Source organism: Hypanus sabinus, chromosome 8, assembly GCF_030144855.1.
Source record: "Hypanus sabinus isolate sHypSab1 chromosome 8, sHypSab1.hap1, whole genome shotgun sequence".
Classification (NCBI taxonomy): Eukaryota; Metazoa; Chordata; class Chondrichthyes; order Myliobatiformes; family Dasyatidae; genus Hypanus; species Hypanus sabinus.
Window position 1 is genome coordinate 164,328,189 of NC_082713.1, and position 22,543 is coordinate 164,350,731.

The window sequence follows — 22,543 nt, forward strand, 5'->3', positions numbered from 1 at the left end:
TTCATTTCCATAGATGCTGCCTGACCTGCTGAGTTCCCCTAATAGTTTGTGTGTGTTGGTTTGAGAGAGATGGGGTTTGGGTCAGATTATAAAAAAATAATTATCAACCCATTGCTAATCCATTCTTCCTGAGGGTTAAAAGAATTTCATCCCATCATAGAAAGTAGAGGGCAGTAGTTGATGAGACATTCAGTCTGGAGGTCTGTGACTACTGGAGTTCCATGGGGATCTGCGCTGGGACCTTTGCCGTCTATGACCTGCATCAAAATGTAAATGGGTGAATGAGTAAGTTTGTAGATGATATGAATGATGGTTGTGTTGGGGATAACATAAAAGGCTGGCGAAGGATGTGGGCAGAGAGATGGCAGATCGTGTTTAACCTAACCAAACGTGAAGTGTTGCACTTTGTGAGATCAAATATAAAGGAACAGTATACTGTTAATGACAGGCTTTTACCACTTTTTTTGAGTAAAGGGATTTTGGGGTCCAAGTTCATAGCTCCCTGAAAGCGGCTACACAGGTTGATAGGGTAATAATGAAGGTATATGACATGTTTGCCTTTGTTAGTCAAGGAGTCATGTTGTGGGCTTATAACACTTTATTCTTAAGGAGAAGTTGAGCAAAATTTGGTTCCTTAGAATTGCCACAATTGGGGTTGTAATGGGGATAAGCTCCCACTACTTATTAAATGCTCCCAATGATGTGCATCACAAATAGCCTTTGACAACCAAGTCCAACTCCTGGCCTTCATGTGTGACTTTGCCACTAAGCCTGGAAGAACTGTTTCTACTGACAGGGCAAAGAAGGGTTACTGCTGCCTTAAAACCAGCCACTTTTGGTAGATGAGGCTCATCAGCCATGGATGGTCGCTTATCAAGGAGAAGAAAATCTCTGATCTCAAACCTCCACTCATGGGGAAGACTTCAGGAGTAAATCCCAAGGAAAAATCTGGAGCTGGAGTCCATAAAGTAGTCTTACATTGAGTTCAACACAGACTGGCAACTCCTACAATGCCACTGATGCTAATCTGTATCAGTCTCTGCCATTCCTTTGGATTCATCAGCTACATCCAGGAGTGACCCCAACAAATGGAGAGTCCCCTCGTATAAAACTTCAGTTTGGTGACGTCTGGAGTATTGCATTCAGTTCTGTTTTCCCTGTTATAGGAATGATGTCAGGGCTTTAGAGAAGGTGCACTTGAGGTTTACTTGGATACTGCCTGGAATAGAGGGCATTGGCTGTAAGGAGAAGCTGGATAAACTTTAGTTGTTTTCTCTGGAGTGGCAGAGACTTAGGGGAAATATGATGTTTATAAGATTATGAGTGGCCTGTATCTTTTTGCCAAAGTTGAAAGTTCTAGAACCAGATGGCATGCATTTAAGAAGAGAAGTAACTTCAAAGGAGATATGTGGGCAAGTTTCATTTTTAAACAAAGAGGTGGTGGACGCAATTATGATAGAGACGATCGAGCGGCTCTTAGGTAAACACATGAATTTGCAGGAAACAGGAGGATGTGGACATTGTATAAGCAGAGGGATTTAGTTTTGTTGGTGATTTGATTTAATTAGTTCAGCACAACATTGTGGATGAAGGACCTGTTTCTCTGCTGTACTGTTCTATGTTCTATTCTCCAAACCACTCCTAAGCGAGACACATTGGCTTTAGATTCCCACTCAATTTGCTCTTCTCTGCAATATCCTCATACTAAGTGGGCAAGCTTCCATTTGTTAATGAAATTTCCCGAAAGCTTTCCAAGTCCCAGTATTTTTGTTTGCTTATCTTTGTCTTTTCAAAGACAAATTTCACCCTAATATTAGCAAAATAGTCTGTCCTTTTGGGAGGAATGGAACAGGTTTGGAACTTTCAATGACCTGTTTATGGACAATAATATTTTTCTGAGTTGGCATGCCTGAGTGTTAGTTTTTAACAATTCAGACACAAAACACAACAAAGAAAATATTGAAGAAATTGAAAAATGAAAAACTTGAAACAACAGCAAAAAAGATCCACTGTTGATGAATGGAACTTTGGATTTCTAATAATCATTCAATCAATCTGTCCAGACCATGGGGTAAATGCTTGCATCATTGCCCTTATTGCAGAATAGATAACCTGGAACTTTATCTGCGTACTGTCCACAAGGATAAGATACCACAAATCGTATCTGACAACTCAAAATGCCCTTCCAGTGAATGAAGTTCCATGTCAGCAATGCTGAAGATATGATTTTTATTATTTTTATGAGCCACTAATAAATAATAAGTGAGTTGTGGAACACTTTGTGAAGCTTAAATCAATGTTATGGATCTTAATACAAAACAGAGACTTCAAATGAGTCGTAATAATCTACATGAGAATTTCTGAGACAGAATCACTCAATTGCTTTTAAATTTTTTATATCGTATATATTCACATGTCGGGCGACGAGGTGAGGTACATCCCTACCAAAGGAGGTGTAAGGCACTCCTTCCCTCTGCTAGCCTGCAGGTCACCCTGGGGCAAGGTGTGGCATCTACTTAGCCCACCAATCAGAATCACTTGAAGCCATGGCAGCAGGTGGTTGGATGGTCGTATGAACAGCTGGTGCTATATCACAAGTCCTGGTTATGCAACTACAGGTTTTCCTAAATAAAGTGGCAGAGTCGTTTTAAGTTTAAGGGAAACCGTTACAGCTCTGTTTATTGTCAACCAAATACAGAACATAAAGCGCAGTAAAAAACTTCATGTCATTCTGTCATCTTGACCGACCGGCCTGTTGAAATGAACCCCAACTCAATGTTGCTAGTTGTGAATGATACTTTTTTTTCCTACTCCTTACATTACTTTACGCGACTGTAGATGCCAGGCAGATAATCTCTGAAGAGTGCTGATTATAGCTGGGATCATCAGTCTTGTAAAGACACTGCCCAGAAGGCAATGGCAAGCCACTTCTGTAGAAAAATTTGCCAAGAACAATCATGGTCAAATACCATGATCACCTATGACATATGGCATGGCACACAACAAACAAACAAAGGATTTCTCCTTTGTTGAGACAGAAGCACCCAAATGTAAAGCACAGCATTGCATACAAATAACACATAATTTAGATTATGGTTATTTAGACCAGGGTTAAAAGCTGAAAGAGGTTTCAAGTCAAGTGTATATATTTTGTGGTCATGATAAGAGGCAATAAGTACTGAGTAACTAGCACATAGGAGTGGCTTCGCAGGGCATTGAGGAGAAGGTGCTTAGACCTTGAAGGCACTCAGTTTTAATTTAGTGATTAATTGGAGAATTGGGCTCATTTTTAGTCATTAGATTTCTCAATGGTCCCTGAGCCCATGAACACTATCTCATTATTCATCTTTCGTACCATTTCTTTATTTATGTAACTTAGATTAATTTTTATGTCTTGTACTGTCCTGCTGCTGTGAAACAATAAATTTCACTGATAATAAACCTAATGCAGAGCACTATATAGAGACCAAGACTGAATCTATGAAGCAGTTGCAGTCGATCTGCCCAATATGCCCCTGGTGGTTAGGCAGCAATGTAAGTCCTCCATCTCTGGCAGTGTTCGGGTCTTCATTCATCAGTCTTCACTGTGGAAGACACTAGCAGTGTGCCAGATGTTGAGGGGTGTGAGGGAGGAGAAGTGAGTGCAATTACTATTACAAGGGAGAAGATGCTCAAAAAGCTGAAAGGCCGATGGGTACAAAAATCAATTGGGCCAGATGAACTACACCCTAGGGTTCTGAAAAAGATAGCGGCAGAGATTCTGGAGGCATTAGTATTGACCTTTCAGAATCATTGGATTCTGGCATGGTGCTGGAAGATTGGAAAATTTCAAATGTCACTCCACTCTTTAAGAAGGGAGGAAGGCAGCAGGAAGGAAATTATAGACCAGTTAGCCTGACCTCAGTGGGTGGGAAGATGTTGGAATCAGTTGTTAAGGATGCCAAGATAGGACCAAGTCATCATGGTTTCCTTCCGAGAAGATCCTGCCTGGCGAACCTGTTGGAATACTTTGAGGAGATCACAAGTAGGATAGATAAAGGGCATGCAGTGGTTGTGGTATATTTGGACTTTCAGAAGGCCTTTGACAAGGTGCCACACATGAGGCTGCTTACCAAGTTAGGAGTCTGTGGCATTACAGGAAAGTTACTGGCATGGTTAGAGCATTGACTGATTAGTAGCAAGTGGGAATAAAAGAATCCCTTTCTGGTTGGCTGCCAGTGACTAGTGGTGTTCCACAGGGGTGGTGTTGGGACCACTTCTTTTTATGATGTATATCAATGATTTAGCTGATGGAATAGATGGCTTTGCTGCCAAGTTTGCGGATGATACGAAGATTGGTGGAGGTGCAGGAGTGGTAGTCCTTAGGATTGGAAGAAGACACGCTGTTGTGCAGTTCATCTGTGAACACGGAGGTGGCTCTGCGGTCCCAGTCTGGGAGCGCAGAGCCTAGCACAATGGGGGCACTGGAAGTCCGTTGTAATAACTGTGGCTGCTGTTCTGTGACACCACTCACAGTTTTCCATCAGTTTATGGCAGCGCCTGTCTTCAAAATTGGTGTAGGATTCATAGCACAGGGCTCGCCAGTGGGTTCTGTCAGCAGCCACAGCCTCTCGTTCCCTTTGCTGAATGTCACAGGAGCATAGGGTTTCCTTCACAGCATCTTTGTAGCGCTTGCGTGGATGAACTTGTGGTCTCCAGATCAACATAGAGCAGCTGACGAGGCATACGGTAGTCGTCCATTCTGATGAGCCATGGTATCTGGGCTCTGATGATCAGGGACTCAATGCTGGTGGGCTCTGCATAATCCAAGACCTCCAGGTTGGGGACACAGTCTTGCCAACGAATGCCAAGGATGGAGCGGAGGGCGCGTGTGTGAAATTTCTCCAGTTGTTTGATGTGTCGTCAGTACAGAGTCCAGGTTTCAATTCCATATAGGAGAGAAGGGATGACCACAGCTCTGTGGACTTTCAGCTTTGTGGAGATGTGGACGCTGTGTTGATTGAGCTCTCTGGTACACAGTCTCCCCAGAGCCTGGCTGGCCTTGCTGATCCTGGAGTCAATTTTTTGTCCAAAGACCCATCGCTCGAGATGATGCTTCCTAAGTATTTGAAGCTGTTTGCATTTGTCAGCTGGGTGTCATCAATAGTTATTTTTGGTTCTATGTGGTTGGTGTTTGGCATGGGCTGGTGAAGTACTTCCATCTTGTTCAGGCTGATAGTCAGGCAAAAGGGCATAGCAGCAACTGAGAATTTGTTCAGCATTAACTGTAGATCACTGTCCTTGTGCGCCAGGAGTGCACAGTCATCAACCAAGAGGGTTTCTGAATGACTGTATGAAGGCACTTCGTCCATGCGTTCAAGCAGCAAAGGTCAAAGAGAGAAGGTCCAATCGGTACCTGATGTACACTCCCTCCTTCAGACCTTGGATAGCACGTGACAACATGCAAGTGAAGAACAGATTGAACAGGACTGGGGCTAGTACACAGCCCTGCTTCACCCCATTGGAAATGACAAATGCAGCTGACGTATCACCACTCCAAAGGACCTGTCCTGTCATTCTGTCGTGGAGCAGCTGAATCATCTTCACAAATTCCCTCGGGTATCCATAACGTCTCAGGATGATCCAGAGAGCCTCCCTGTTTAGAGCATCAAATGCCTTTGTCAGGTCAGTGAAGACAGTGTAAAGAGACTTGTTCTGCTCGATGCATTTCTCCTGGACTTGCCTCATAGCAACTATCATGTCCAAAAGCCACACAGTGCCTCTGGGAGGTTTCTTTCCGAGGCAGTGACAAGTCTGTTCAGGAAAATGCGGGAAAAATCTTGCCTGCGATGGACAGCAGGTGTAGGCATTGTTGAGGTAACAGATAGGCTGCAGAAGGACTTAGACAGATCAAGAGAATGGGCAAGAAAGTGGTAATTGAAATTAGATATTGGAAAATGCATGGTTGTGCAATCTGTTAGTAGAAATAAATGTGTACAGAATTTTCTAAAAGGGGAGAAAATCCAAAAATCTGAGATGCAAAGGGACTTGAGAGTGTTTGTGCAGAACACACTAAAAGTTAACTTGTAGGTTGAGTCAAAGGTGAGATAGGCAAATACAATGCTAGCTTTCATTTCAAGAGGTCTAGAATACAAGAGCAGGGACGTGATGCTGAGGCTTTTTAAGGCACTGGTGAAGTCTCACCTTGAATATTGTGAACAGATTTGGGCTTCTCATCTAAGAAAAGATGTGCTGGCATTGGAGAGGATTCAGAGGAGCTTAACAAAGATAATTTCAGGAATGTATGATGGCTCTGGGTCTGAGCTCACTGAATAGAAGTATGAGGTGGGATTTCATTGAAACCTTTTGAATGTTGAAAGGCCTTGACAGAGTAGATGTGGAAAGGATGTTTTCCATGGTGCAGAGTCTAGGACAAGAGGGAACAGCCTCAGGATAGAGGGGCATCCATTTGAAAAAGAGATGCAGAGAGATTTCTTTAGCCAGAGGGTGGAGAATTTGTGGATTTCATTACCTCAGGCAACTGTGGAGACCTGATCATTGGGTATATTTAAGGTAGAGCTTGATTGGTTCTTGATTGGACATGGCATCAAAGATTACGGGAAGAAGGCTGGGAAATGGGGCTGAAGAGAGGAAAAAAGGATCAGCCATGATTGAATGGTAGAGCAGACTTGCTGAGCCAAATGGCCTAATTTTGCTTCTATGTCTTATGGTCTTATGATCTTATGTAAGTAGCTTCCTCTCAGTCAGTCAGGCAGGTTTTTACTATTGTCAGTCATGCAAGTCCCAGGCGGAGATTCAGGAATACCATAGCACTCAGATGTAGAAGAATTCTTCATTGCTATTTCCATAACAATTATGTTTGACCAGACATGGTTGTTACCCCTAAGCTGAACCGATTATCCTGGAGGACCTATGGAACACTGGCCTCTACCATTTGACCTGCTTGGCATGGGTAACCTGAACAAGAGCTGAAGCATAAAGCCTTGACTCCAGCCAGCAGAGTTCTCCAAGTCACTGAGGCACGTAAGCCTCCAAACCACGACAAGGTTGTGGTCCTCTAGGAGGGAAAGGGCTACAGTCAGAACACACATTTCTCAGGAGAATTTAGCAATCTGACATGGTGAGGCATCATCTGTGTCTATTTAGGTACGTGGAACTTAGAAAAATAGAGGGCTATGGGGGTAACCCTGGGTAATTTCTGAAGTAAGTACATGTTCAGCACAGCATTGTGGGCCAAAGGGCCTGTATTGTGCTGTAGGTTTTCTATGTTTCTCTGTTTCTATCTATGCAAATGACTTAAGGCTGCCTATTAACAAATATTTTCTGCCTCTCACTAATTTGAAATAAATGGACAGAGTAAGAAAGGTCTTGGCGCAAAACATAGAAGCTTCCTGATCTGCTCAGTTGGTCCAAAATATTTGTGTGTTAGTCTCGACTTCCAGCACCTACAGAATCTCTTGTGTTTAGAACCTAGATAGAATCTCTTTTTAATTACATGTAAACTTTATTTAAAATAACAATATATTTGCAAAATGTAATCAGTGGAAAACTTTACATTCTTGAGGTCATCCATAAGCCCTGCTAACATATTTAGGATGATGGTGAATATTGGTAGCTCGGGTTGAGGTGTCTGATATTGTGGTGTTCACCAGGCTTGGAAATTAGCTTGCAGACATTTCATCACCAGTCGAGGTGACATCCTCAGTGTGCAGCTGTTGGTGTTTCTCTCTGGGAATGCTCGCATTTATATAGCCTTCTGTCCGCTTGCCTCAGTCCTGATTGGCTACCCCATCAGTTGACCTTCGAATTCTATTGGCTCGCACTTCTCTGGCTCATGTGGCCCATTAGTCTCAGTTTCAAAATGTCCAGTGGTAGAAGAACCTTTGACTGTGGTTCCGTCCTACAGAGCCTTTGTGATGGCAAAGCTTCAGTGTGTGCCTCAGCATGCATGCCTGCAGCTTGGAATGTGCCAGTTGGCAGCTTTCACTTACAGACATCTCTCTCTGGAAGACCAGCAAATCCTGGGCAGACCCGAAAGCGAGCTGACGATCTTCCGGCAGGAGAGAGTCTAGCAAGGGATAATGTCCTTTCGTGGAGCTATGGAACCTGAGGACATCAATGACACAGACCAAGTTGTAAAGGAGCAAACTGCAGAGAAGCTCTTAAAAGTTCAATAATGGTCATCAATTCAGTAAAAATAAATATAAAACAAGGATCTCCCATTACTGCAACAGCTGCCTGCCTTTGCTTTATTCCCAGTCAGTCTTCCTGTTCATATCACTGCCTCTCAGCCTCTGGTTTACCAAGTGGTCATTACCAAATGCATTTCATTCCATTAGCTATTTATGTAAATACTGAGCCAGTGCTAACTATGAAAGAGGCAATTTAACTCAGGATCTTCTGTCCAAATATCCATAATTGAATGGCTCTGGAATTTAAAGGCCTTGGCTGTGCCTGATTACACCCCAGCTATTATCTCCTGTATAACTGCCAAACTTCACTATTCTGAATTGCTCGTGCTGGCAGCAGAGAAGAAGAGTTTCTGGGATTCCTCTGAGGGCTTCTGTTTACTCCCACAGTCCAAAGACATAGCGTTTGGTAGGTTAATTGGTCATCGTAAATTCTCCCGTGATTAGGCTAGGATTAAATTGTGGGTTGCTGGGCTGCACTGCTAAAGGGCCAGAAGGGCCTACTCCGTGCTGTATCTCAATAAGTACATAAAGAAGTAAATTTATATTGCATAAATTATTTTGTTTATCTCATGTAAGGGGCTTGGGAGTGCTTAAGGTTGGTTTTCAGGTGCAACCAGCAGCAAGTCAGCCAGGGAGGTGACAGGGCACATTGTGTCCAGAAGTTGACCAAGAGGCTCAGGTGAGGGAAGCCTGAAAAAATAATTTATGAATAAGCTAAGTCCTCCAGCGCCTATGCAGCTTACTGGCAACCAACAGGTACCTGGAAATGCTTCAAACAGTGATTCAATATATATTTAGCAGCAAGTAGAGCCAGCAGCATGGAGGAAAAATTGAAAGCATCTATCCTTCTACACTTAATCGGTGAAGGTGCTTTGGATCTCTATAGCAGCTTTCAAATTGATGAGACAGTCCTGACATTGGATACTTGATGAAAAAATTTGAGGAGTATTTTGTCCCAAGTGAAAACATCATGTTCTTTTCCAGTAAACAGAAATGAATTGTTAGCTTTGACCAATATTTAGCTCAGCTTCACACACTGAGTACGTCCTATGAGTTTGGAGACTACAGACACTCACTAGTCAGAGACAAAATAGTTTGTGAAATCCCAGATAATGATCTCGGAGAAAACCTGCTCTGTGAAAAAGATCTGATGCTAGAAAAGGCTGTGAATATGTGTAGGGCAGCAGACACCACATGAGCACAGTCTGAGGAGCTGCACAAAGCAGAAACAGCACTGTAGGCTGTGAATGCAGAGGGGCAGAGCACAAGATGTTTCCCAAAGCAAAAGCAAAGCAAAGAGGTAGATCCAACAGTAAATGCAGCAAATTTGGAGGGAGCCACATCCCAAAGACGTGTCCTTGCAGTTCACCATGCTGACTCTGGGATGAGGGGGTTAACCTTGAGGAGAGATTGAGTCGCCTGGGATCTTAAGAAGGTGGCAATCAATAATGTGAGAAAGCACATTACAGTCAATTTGGGGTTCTTTGTAATTGTATTTAGCTCCCTTCCTTTCATTTCAGTTTTGTCAATTCTTGATCAAAGGGCAGTGATAGCAAAGGTGCCCGTTCCAGGAAAGAAGATTATTGATTTAGACAGACACTCTTAAAGGAGTGGTATTAACTTAATACTAAGACACTGCTTTGGAGACACATTTAGATTTTAAACTGACAGTTTTTATTTTGCGGCCCTTTTGGCCTCACGTTTATTGCTTTCATTGTTCTGTACAATTCTTATTAAAACTCAGTGAACTGTTTCTTTTTTCTCTGTCTCTCCCTCCACCCTTGGCCCATCACTGAACTCTTATCAGCAATTCTTGACCACCAAAATTGACCCAGCAGAGAGGGAACAGTCAGGTAGGTAACAGGTTAAAGTCAGTGGAGGCTGGGTTGGCGGAAGTGGCTCTCACGGTGCGACAACTACTCCATTAGGCCGGCCCCATTTCTAGTACTGACACCTACCCCATCTGCTTCTATTACAATCTCATTAGCCTCAACTATTAATGCCCCGACTCTGTTGGCCACTTCTGTACCCGAACCGAGCATTCCTCCACCAGACAGGTGGTCCAGTGACCTTGACAGCTGCAGAAACTTCATTACCCAGTGTCAGCTGACTTTCCAAGCCCAGTTACGGCTGTTCAGGCATGATGCGCGTGAACTGGTCAACCTCTCAGATAGATCAGCTACTCAGGCTGTTCAATGCCCTCTGAGAATGAGGTTCCCTTGCAGCCCAGTCCTTCCAGTGATTTATCGTCGGATTCAAGAAAGTGTTTGAACTTCCAATACGGGATCAGGAGGCTGCCCACCGACTCCTGGACCTGCGCCATCAGAGAGGCTCAGTGAAAGACAATGCAGTAAAGTTATGCACTCTTGCAATTGAAACAAGAGATCTCTCATCACTGCTGGGCTGATCACATGAGTCCAGCATGAGATCACAGTGCATGATGTGAAAAACAGCCTGGGTGAACTGATAAATCTGGCCATTTGAACAGACGGCCGGGCAGCTGAATGCTACAGAGAGAGAATGCCCCAACTCTCCTACAGTCTGCACCCTCTTATCTCAGGAAGATTTTAATTGGTGCAGAACAGGTCGCGGCCTCCACTACCTGTGTCCAGGCGGCTTCCAGGCATCATGTCTCAAGCACCCAGAAAAAGAGAATACCCTTCAGCAAGAAGGGGAATTCCAATGGGCTGATTCTCACTGTTAGCAGCTTCCCCTAATTGAATGCAGGCAGTCCCCAGGTTATGAACAAGTTCCGTTCCTGAGTCCGTCTTTAAGTAGGATTTGTATGTAAGTCAGAATAGGTACATCCAGGATTATTTAGCGTCAGTTAGTCAAACGTTTGTCTTAGTATATAGTATATATTTCTCCTTTCTATGCATATAAAACACTTAAGAAACATATATATTTCAATAATTAAAGCACTGTGTTGCTTAGTAATAATTGCAGCTTTCATCGGGGCAGGGCCTTCACATGTCCATTATTTCCACTTTATCCTTTACCTGTATCCTTTAAAATTGTTCAGATTGTTGACCGACTGTACCCTGACACTTTTCCAATGACTGATGGCATTTCACCTCTTTCCGATTGCTTTATTATTTCCACTTCATTTTCAATTGCGATCGGTTTCTATCAACAGAATAGAAGACTGCAGTTTCAGCAGCGGTGGCGGGTGGTGGGTCCCGAGGTCCCCCGGGTCCTAAAGTCCACCCACACTGAGACAGATCAAATAGGACAAGTGGGGGCGGTGCTGACTGGAAAAAAGTGGGGGGGGGGTCAGGGTGAATCTTGCTAAGAAATATTTCAGCCAAATACAAAGTTACACACTCAACACAGTGTTAAGGGCAACAACTTAAAATGGCGGACAGCGTCATGATCTGACTTAAAATGGCGGACGGCGTTCTCCTCCCTCCATTCGTAAGTACGAGTTGTTTGTAAGTCGTACGTTCGTATCTTGGGGGCTGCCTGTAATGCTCCCAGTTTCCTATTCGGTGGGGTTTCATATTGATGAGCTTCTAGCATTTATTGATTCTGGGGCCAGTGTGAATCTCATGGCTATCTCTTGGGCTGAAAGATGGGAAGTTCCCCTTCAACGATTGAGAGAGAACATTGACATCAAGACTCTGGATGGTCAGCCTCTGGGCACCGACAAGATCCACCTTTCCACTGAATCCTTCCAGCTTCTCCTGAACCGCTGCTGGTGCTTGGCCTTCCCTGGCTCTCTCAATACAACCCATGAATCGATTGATCCCTAAAGACACTCCATGGGTGGAGACCAGCATGCCTGTCCACTCGTCTGGGTCCAGTTCAAGCCCCTATCAGCATATCCTCCTGAGCCAACTGCTAGTGTGGATCTGAATGGTGGTCATCATTAAGAGGATCCAGACCAGCCATATGACTGCAATATTGACCTCTTATCTGATTCCAGTCCTCCTCGGGGTTGGCTCTTTTCCCTCTCTGGTCCTGAAACGGTGGCCATGGAAGAACACATAAAGGAGGCATTGGCTGTAGGATTTACCCATCCATCAACTTCACCAGCAGGAGCGGGCTTCTTTTTTGTGAGCAAACTCCATCCTTGCATTGATTATTGGCCTCTCCACAACATCATCGTGAAGAACCAGTACCCTCTTTGTCCGCTTGACTCTGCATTTGAACACCTCCAGGGTGCAACCATTTTCTCTAAGACAGATCTATGCAATGCTTACAGCCTGGTCCGTATGTGAGAAAGAAACGAGTGGAAGGTAACATTCAACTCCTCCACTGACCACTAGGCGTGTCTTGTGATGCTGTTTGGGCTGGCCAATACCCTTGATGTTTTTCCTGCCATGGTTAACAATATTCTCTGGGACATGACAAATCAATTGTTTTTGTGTATTTGGATGACATTCTTATCTAATCCCACTCTCGTCAGGAACACATCCAGCATGTCTGGAAGTTCTCAGACAGCTCCTAGAGATCAAGCTTAATGCTAAGTTAGAGTTCCACAAAGAGCAGGTGTCATTCTTGGGCTCATCCTCATCCCCTTCAGTAAACAAATGGACCCGAGTAAAGTTCAGGCATTCACAAAGTGTCCCAAACCATCTCCGGTCAAACAGGCGAGGCACTTCATGAGGTTTGCAAACTTTTATCACCATGTCATCAGAAACTTCCAATTCCATCAGTCAAGAAGAATGCATCTGCAGACTTACAATGAACAAGTGAAGCAGATCTTAGAGCAAAAGCCGTGCTTCACTACCGCCATCCCAGTGCTGAAGGATCCAGACCTATCCCACCTATTCATCATCAAGATTGATGCATTTGATATTGGCATTGGAGCTATACTCTCCCAGCACTCTTCAGTAGGTCATTGACTGTACCCCTGTGTTTTTCTTTTCCATTGCTTGACTCCTGCAGAGTGTAACTATGATACTGGGAGCTGGGAACTTCTGACTGTCAAGGAAGTCCTGGAGTCATGGTGATATTGACTGGAGGGAGCAGAGCACTGTTTTCTGGTTTGGACAAATCTAAAACACTCTCCTGCATTTGTGATGCCAAGAGACTCTACTCCCATCATGCCTATTGGGCTCCTTTCTTCACCTGCTTTAATTTCACCCTCACTTACCATCCTGGCAACAAGAATGTCAAGGCTAATGCTCTTATCTACCAGATTGACATCTCTGAGGACAACGCCAATCCAGGCCCCGTCCTTCCCCACACATGCATAGCTGTTCAAGTGATTTGAGGAATAGAAACTGTGGGATCTAGGCCCAGGTGGGGAACTTCCCAACCAGATATTTGTCCCTGCCACTATGCACCCCAGTGTGTGGGAGTGGTCACCAAGATATTCAATGGATCCTGCAATTTCAAAGGGGTGATTTTGGTGGCCTGCCTTACTTGAACCCACAACATCACATCAGTGCCTTGCTGGTCTGCTCTGCCCACTGACTGTGCTTCAACAGCCCTGTGCCATCCTCTTGGTGGATTTCATCACCAGTCTGCCTCCATCACATGGGAACACTACCCTTCTGGTAGCTGTGGAATGGTTCTCCAAAATAGCTCACTGCATCAATCCCAATCTCCCACCAGCTTGTGAGACTGCCACCCACATGGTTCAGCACATGTTCGAGCTGCACAACTTCGCTCAGGACCTCATGTCTATTCGTGGACCATAGTTTACGTCCTATTTTTGGAAGGTTTACTCTCCTCTTTCGTGAGCCACAGCCAGGTCTAATCTATTGATCTGACAGAGAGTCAATCAGGAGCTTGAGACAACTCTGCACTTCTTTGTCTCTTCTAACCCCACAGTCAACAGATTTGGACAGAGATAGCCCCAAATAACCTCCAATCGTCCTCCACTGGTATGTTCACCTTTGAATACCAAAAGGGACTCCAACCACTACTCTTCCCTGACCAAGAGACTGATGTGGGAGTCCCTGCTGCTGAACGGCCGGTCCATTGCTACAAGCCCAAATAGCGGTGAGGCAGGGCTTCCCTGCAGCACACCCAAAAAACTGTATGTCTAGCAGACTGATCAGCTCTGTCCACAGGTGAAGCCTCTCAAGCCAGAAGAGAAAGTTTGGCTCACAGATAGAAAACTTCCATTAAGAGTAAAAAGCTGAAAGTTGGCCTCACAATATGTGGGACCATTCAGAGTGGAGAAGGCTATCAGCAGAGCCTCCTGTACGTGCACGCATGATCATCCATGGGGATTGACCCAGTGTTCCGTGTATCCTACCTCAAGTCAGTGACTTCCTTCCTCTTGCTCCAGTCACCCCACTCCCTTCTCTGCTTGGTGGATGAGTCCCTGGTCTATCCTGTGCGGCGCATCCTAGTTATCTTACGATGTGTGAGGCAGTATCCATACTTTGGAGGAGTATGGCACAACACATCCTGGACAAGTCTCCCATCTGGGACTTCCAGCAGGCACAGGTCTCTGGCTCCTCAGGTTTTGTGTCGAGGGAGGGGTCCCTATCACAACCACAAACAGTGCCACGGAGTCTGGACACTCTCGCAGGTGAGCAACTGGAAGAAGGTGGCAATCACACACATCAGACTGCACATTCCAGTCAATTTGGGATTCTTTGTAATTGTATTTAACTCTCTTCCTTTCATTTCAGTTTTGTCAAGTTTTCGCTGAAGCACAGCGACAGCATTGTTCTGTGCTTACCTTAGTCCACTTTCCAGGAAAGAAGATTATTGATTTAGACAGACACTGTTAAAGAAGGAGAATGAGTTTAGTACTAGTATACTGCTTTACAGCCACAGTGATGGCATTAATTTTTAGTTTGAGAATTTTCAGTTAGCAGCTCTGTTGGCCTAGCATCTATTATTTTCATTCTTTTACACAGTTCTTAATAAAACTCAGTAAACTGTCTGTTCCACTTCTGTGTCTCTCCCTCTGCACCCGGGCCATCACTGAACACGTATCAAAGTGAGATGAGAACAATGGAACTTGGCCTCAGCATTCAGGACAATAGAGTAGAGATGAACATAAACTACTTTTCCCAGACAGTAATGAATCTGTGAAATTCCCCATCCAGGGAAGCAGTAGAGGTGAATTCATTAAATATATTTAAGATATGGTTAGATTTTTGCATAGCAGGGTAATTAAAATTATAGGGAAAAGGCGGGTAGGTAGAGCTGAGACTTTGGCCAGATTAGCCATGATTTTACTAAATGGCAGAAAAGACTTGATGGGCCAAATGGCCTATACCTGCTCCTATGTCTTATATTCAGATATATTTATTATCCTTATAGTGTTTATTCACAGTTAAAGTACAGTATTATATACAACTAAAATTTTAAAATTAAATCAGGTGCAAAAGCACCTGTATTAAAGATGAAAAAGATTGGTACCTATTCTATAATTGCCCTCTGCATAGATCCAGTGAATGAAACATTCCAAGTCCATACAACCATTAGCCTCTCATTTTTACTGGAATCCTACCCTATCCAATTTTATTCTCCTAATAACCCATTAACTCCTCCCAGGTTCCACTTCTTACCTACACAGTCTCCAACTAACCTACCAAGTGACCAATCCTTAGGATGTAAAACAAAATCAAAAGATGTGGTGTTACAGAACACACCTGACTGCTCCAGACTCTTGTGTTTAGATGCCCCAGTTCTCTGGAGTAGGGGTAGCTGACACTGTCCCTTTAAAGATTTTGACCTGCTCTGCTAATTGGTGGCCATGTTTTAGCACCAATACTTGAATATTTAAAGAGCACCTGAACTCAGGTTTGAGGCTCAATCATCAGCTCAACTTTGGTCTAATCTGACATTGTATGTCTCATTTTGATTCTTGTCAGGTTTGTGAAATTGTGTCTTGATTCTAAACTTGGATACTGCAGCACTCGGGTCCTTCCCATTCTCTCCTAGGCCTCTCGTCACATGTGGAGTCACTGGGAGAATGTGCAGACTCCACACTGACAATGTCAGAGATCAGAAGCAAGTCTAACTTGTATTTTACTGATATCAAATATGTGTCTGTTATCTTGTTTGTGCAAGGTCTAGGCCTCATTTTACAGCTTGCATGAGAGAGTGCACTCCACCGAGGGGGCTGTGGTGCAGCATCCATACTGGAATCTGTGATAACCCCACCTCCAGTGTTCACTCAGCAGATGACAAGCTCTCTTTTGGTCATCTGCAGATTTCTATGGCATTGAATGGCACAAGTTTGGACTCTTTTATTGTATGGCTGTATATTTCTATCTTATACCTGCTATGTGTGCTTTGTGCTGTGTGTGACTGTTGGTGTTGTATTTTGCACCTTGGCCCCATAGTAACATTGTTTTGTCTGGCTGTATTTGTGGGTATTCCTGTATGGTTGAATGACAATTTTGAATTGAATTGAACTGCACTATTTAATTCCAAAAGAATTGGATTGGGATCTTGTACTCCACAACCCAAAGTTTTCAATAAACTTAATCAGAGAGAAAAAAAAAACTATGACCAAACTGTGTGTAAGAATGAGCATATGTTTCATACACTGCCTGGACAAGATATTTGAGGCTGTGGGGATACGGGTGGGGGTGGGGTGGTATTTGTTGGATAATGGTTAGAAGAGAAATAGCAAGTGATAATGTATGACACAAACAAGTAAGGATCTGTCAAATTTCCCACCAGGGAAATAAATTAACGAGTAATAATTATATTGGACCCAGCAATCTATAACACCTTAGTTCTTAAAATAGATATGATACTTATATGCTATATGAAGCATTGAAAGTTTTGTTAAACTGCCATTGGCCTGAACATCAATCTGAAGGTGGCTTCCAAACACGGGTGTTCTGAGGTGTGGAGTGCGTTAACGTGTGGGTGAAAGCTGAAAGTTAAGGCAACCGGTCGCAATCTGTGATCACAGCCAAACTGCAGCAATAAAATTTGACTTCCCAGTTCTGCCTCTCAAAGCTGCACGGGAGATTGCCGTCAAATGGCGTGAGCCAGTCGGATACAAAGGGAGACTGCACAGATGGAACTAGGATGGCTGCATAACCCAAAGAAAGGAGATGTTCCTGGTAGGTGGGGCCTGGAGCTCATCAGTTCTCATGTTTTACTTTGCTAAGTAAATATTAGATGAAGCCTTGTGTTACTAGTGCATTTTAGTAATCAAGTATAAGATCTTAAGTGATAGGAACAGATTTAGATCATTTGGCCCATGGAATCTGCTCAGCCATTTCATCATAGCTGATCCATTTTCCCTCTCAGCCCCAATCTCCTGCCTTCTCCCTGTAGTCCCATCTTCATTCTCCACCTGTATAATGTCCCATCCAATGTTAATGATGAGTCCTTCCATCCTCCTCCATCTATAGTTGTCACTGTTGCATGGAGTGCACAAAACCCACTGGAATTGTGCCCCCCACCCCTGGGAAGGACACCTCCTGACTTGAGCTTTCCGTTTGACAATAGACAGTAGGTGCAGGAGTAGGCCATTCAGCCCTTCTAGCCAGCACCACCATTCACTGTGATCATGGCTGATCATACACAATCAGTACCCCGTTCCTGCCTTCTCCCCATATCCCTTGACCCCGCTATCTATAAGAACTCTATCTAACTCTCTCTTGAAAGCATCCAGAGACTTGGCCTCCACTGCCTTCTAGGGCAGAGCATTCCACATATCCACCACTCTCTGAGTGAAAAAGTTTGTCCACATCTCTGTTCTAAATGGCCTACCACTTATTCTTAAACTGTGGCCTCTAGTTCTGGACTCGCCCAGCAGCGGGAACATGCTTCCTGCCTCCAGGTGTCCAATCCCTTAATAATCTTGTGTTTCAATCAGATCCCCTCTCATCCTTCTAAATTCCAGTGTATAGGAGCCCAGTCGCTCCAATCTTGATAACTTTGCTTGACAACTGAGCTGATAATCACGTCTTTTTCCATTACTGGAATCCCGCCCAAAACTGGGCCTGCCTTGCTGGTATCACAAATCTGACCCCTGAGCATCATCTGTTAAAGTTCTTCTCTACTCCACTGTTTCCTTGGCAATGGGGGATTTGGTGCTGGGCTCTTCCCACATCACACGCAGCTTCTAAGCCACGGAATCCGTGTTAGTTTTTTTAAAAAAAAATCTGTTTTGTGATGTGCTGATATTCCACGGGTTGTCTCGTCTGATCGGGGATCATAGGCAGATGAGCCAGAGCGTTGGCTGGGAAACGCAAGGCAGGCAGGCAGGCAGGCGATGCAGAGAGCAGGGAGCCGGCGTGCAAACTGACAGCCGGACGGCAGCCTTCCTGTGTGCCCGAGCGAGTGAGCCCAGGATCGGCTGAATGCTATTCCCAGAGCCCCGATTTACACGGACAGGTTAACGGGTGAGAGACAGACAGAGAGGAGAGAGGGTGAGGGTAAGGCTGTCCCTCGTACTGAGGGAAAAAAAGACACGGTCTTCTTTGTCTCTGCCCGAGGGAGTCAATGAAGCATCACTGAATGGCGGTGCCGTCGGCAGTCAGGAGCGATAACATACACGTGGGTGACTCTCTCGCAGTGACAGCCATGCTGAAGGAGGGCTGTGCCCTTCCGTGCATTACCCGGGAGAGCACGAGCCAGAGGTCGCCTCGCTGCCTGCACTCGGAGGGTCCCACCAAGGGTTTTGTTAGGCTGCCGATTCGAAAATAAGGTCTGGAATTTTGGACTGCCACATTACACCCAGCAGCACGACAGCTCGAGGAAATCTGGCGACAATTGTATAAGCCTCCTGTGTGGTTGCACAGAAGCGATACAATTGATAACATTTCTATGTTTCTGGGTTGATGGTTTGATATCAATGTGTAAGAAATCATTGCGACAGCGAATCTGGAGGCAGATCCAAGTATGAGCCCATTCTGACAGTTTTCAAATACAGAGGGACGTTTATGTTACTCCCAGACCTGGCTAGCAATCCGTCTAACTACTGCTAGATTTATGTCATGGCACTGGTATGGCAAATCCCAAAGACATCATTGAGAGACACCTGAAAGGGACCAGGGACAAACAAATTTATGGCAAGGATGGCTCCCACTTCAGTGGCCAATCCAGGTCCAGCAACAGGCTGCACATCTCTCTTATTGGCTGAGATAACAGCCTCAGCCTGCAAACACCATCTCAGATCAAGGAGATGTGCTACTGCCTGGTATGGGCAAAAAATATCCTTTCACTTCACCTCTGCCATCTCCCAACCAAACCATTCCTACCTCTCTGATAAGGATGAAAATACATCATTTGCCTTCTCTGTCATTTTCCCAACCAACCCATCTGTACCTCTCTGGTGTGGATAAAATATTTATCCTTCAATGTCTCCTCTGCCATCTCTCCAGCCAACACTTTTCCTGCCTCTATGCCTTTACTCCTGTCAACTTTCATTTTGTTCCTCCCATTTTTCTCACTTAATCCACCTCGCTCTTCCTGCATTATCCCTCCTCTCCCATTCTCACCTTTCCACCTCCTTCCTCCTGTTCACTCCCATCGTGTCTCTCCCTCCTGTTTCCCTCTGTGCTCCATCACTTCGCTTCATTTCTAGCCCCCCATCTCCCTCTGCACCTCCCTGCTGTGTAGCAGTTGATCACACATCGTAATGTTATGCAATTGTGCTCCTCTTCTGAAATATTGCCAAATGCATTGTTATCTATCTTTGGTAGTCTGGAGGTTTTCAAACAGCATGAAAACTCTCTGGTGAAGCTCTCTGCTAGAGGGAACATTTTTCATGAAGTTTGTTTTTATTCAGGTGGTACATACACATCATAATAACCCTCTGAACTGTGGCTCTGTATCACTTTCTGTGCTCTGGGAAATCTGTATGAGAGATAGTAAATTTAAAGGTGTAAAATTCACTTCAAGATGACCTCAGTAACGTCTCCTGATAAATACCCACTTGGCTGCTATGAACTGACATCCTCACTGCAGCAAGTGGCTTACTGTAGCAGACAAATTCTCTTCCATTGAATGTCAATGGGTGCTGTGCAGCTGGTTAAAATCACATCATGAGATCTTTAAACCCATTGTGGTGGAGAGCACTCAGTAAATGCACTCCTGACACACATGCATTTACGCACACACACACACACACACACACACTAACAAAGCTTTGTCATTCTTCTACCATTGCGCTGGGTGTTTGCACTGCAGTGTCTTCCCCTGGTATATTCTCATAATGGGTCCTAAACTGAGCTGATGTGTTCAGGAGGGCTTTATGGTGCCTTTCCCACCATACACGGCACAATATTCAACTTCTTTAAGGTGGATGTGTAAATATGCACATGTTCTTTCCATACTGTATTTAAGATAGATACTTGCGTTTATATTGCAATATGATTGTAACAGCATCATATTCTAATTCACGTTTAGTCTGCAGTTAACTTGGTTTGTAATTAAAGATGGTGTGTCCTGGTGCCCTTAAAAAAATGCTCTTTGCCCTCACTGGGAGAGAGGCGAGATGTAGGAACTGCCAGAAGTACATGCTGGATAAAATAGTACAGGATGATTTTTGTGTTTTCTCGTATTTTTTTTTGGAAATTGACAGTTTTCATTTCACTAGTTCTGCTGATTTTTGATGGACCCAATAAACACCCTTGTGCTAAAGTGCCAAGCAATTTCAGAAATTTTGTTTCTTTGGTCATGACCCACGTATCTAACATAATAAACGCTATTCCTCTTTTGCACAGTTTATTTTTTGTAACATAATTTTGGTGTCTTGCTGCTGGAAAACAACAAATTTCATGACGTATGTCAATGATAGGTCAGTTTATTTATGCAGCAAGGGATCCAGATTCAAAATCATTCCCTTTTACACCTGTATATCCAAGAATAATCATAAACAATTTTGTGTAATAAATTCTGATTCTGATTAATTTATTTTTACCTTCCGGTCTTTATATCAAACGTCTGTATTTTCTGCAGTTTAATGATTCCTTGTATTTCCCACTATCATAGCTTGCAACTCGCAGAATAGGAATTAATGATATCCATTTAGAAATAAGGGTTGAAATTATCAGGCCAAACACATTAGATTAGTGTATTGAGCTTTTACAGGCTAGCCATTAAAATCTCCGTTATGTCTGTTAGGTTTAATGTGTCCTTATGAAACAATTTCATACAATCTCTACCTAATTTCTACAGAACAAGGTTTGCAGCTGGAATTTTAACCCAAAAACAGATGTTCTGGAATCAAATTAGATGTTTTGAAATCCCAAACCTTTGCTTAACAGATATATAGCAGTTAGAGTTACGCTATTACAGTGCCAGCGACCCAGGTCAATTCCTGCTGCAGTCTGCAAGGAGTTTGGACATTATCCCTGTGAACAATGTGGTTTCCTCCGGGTTCTCCGGTTTCTGCTCACTGTCCAAAGATATACAAGTTAGTATATCATTGGTCGCATAGGTGTAATTGGACAGCACCAGCTCATTGGCTGGATGAGGCCGCTAGCAAATTGCATCTCAAGATAAATTTGGGGCAGCATGGTAGTGTAGTGGCTAGCACAACACTTTACAGTACTGGCAGTCCAAGTTCAATTTCCACCACTGCTTATAAGCAGTTTGTACGTTCTCCCCATGACCGCATGGGTTTCCTCTGGGTGCTCTGGTTTCTTCTCACAGTCCAAAGATGTACCGGTTTGTCAGATAATGGGTCATTGTAAATTGTCCTGTGATTAAGCTAGGGTTAATTCAGGGTATTACTGGGTGGCACAACTCATAGAGAAGGGCCTATTCTGTGCTGTATCTCAACAAATGAAGGAAGAAATTAATAATAATGGCCAGTTGATACAGTTCCACAGGATGTACCGGTAGTTAAAATATTTTTATCAAGCATGGAGTTCACATTTTACAGAATAGACCACAGTCAACCATATTTCTCGAGTCAGATTAAATTGGAATGAATGTTAATGGCCTAAACCCACCACAGTTGAGCCAAGATAAACAAAGGTTTCCTTCCCTCCCAGCCTCGCCTCACCTCTGCTCTGTGCTCGCCATGCATCCTTCCCTAGTGATTCCTCATGGATTTCTGGGTCAAAGATCTTCTGCTCCACGCTGACTCCCATCCTGCTCTTGTATCCACATTCCACTCATATCCTGTGAACCAAGCTGCATTCCAGTTAAACAAACTGTCAAGCAAAGAAAATGCAGCATTTGATTAAAAATTCCACATTTCAGAATTGGGTTTAGACCATCAGCCATAGGAGTAGAATTAGGCCATCTGGCCCATCAAGTCTGCTCCACCATTCAATCATGACTGATCCCTTTTTTAAATCTCCTCCTCAACTCCAGTTCCCACCCTTTTCCCCATAACCTTTGATGCATGTCTAATCAATAACCTACCAATCTCTGCCTTGAATACTCCCAACGACCTGGCCTCCACAGATGCATGTGGTAACAAATTCCACTGGCCCACAATATGTCATGATATT

General features: G+C 44.0%; 1 long non-coding RNA gene across 1 annotated transcript; it reads right to left on the reverse strand.

Annotated features, from left to right (window-relative positions):
• Positions 1-8,037: 8,037 nt before the first annotated feature.
• Positions 8,038-22,129, reverse strand: LOC132397842 (uncharacterized). The gene is made up of 3 exons (XR_009513465.1): positions 22,090-22,129; positions 14,836-14,880; positions 8,038-8,106 (listed from the first exon to the last, which is right to left on the reverse strand). It is a non-coding gene; the product is annotated as an uncharacterized LOC132397842 (long non-coding RNA).
• Between the last annotated feature and the right edge of the window lie 414 nt (positions 22,130-22,543).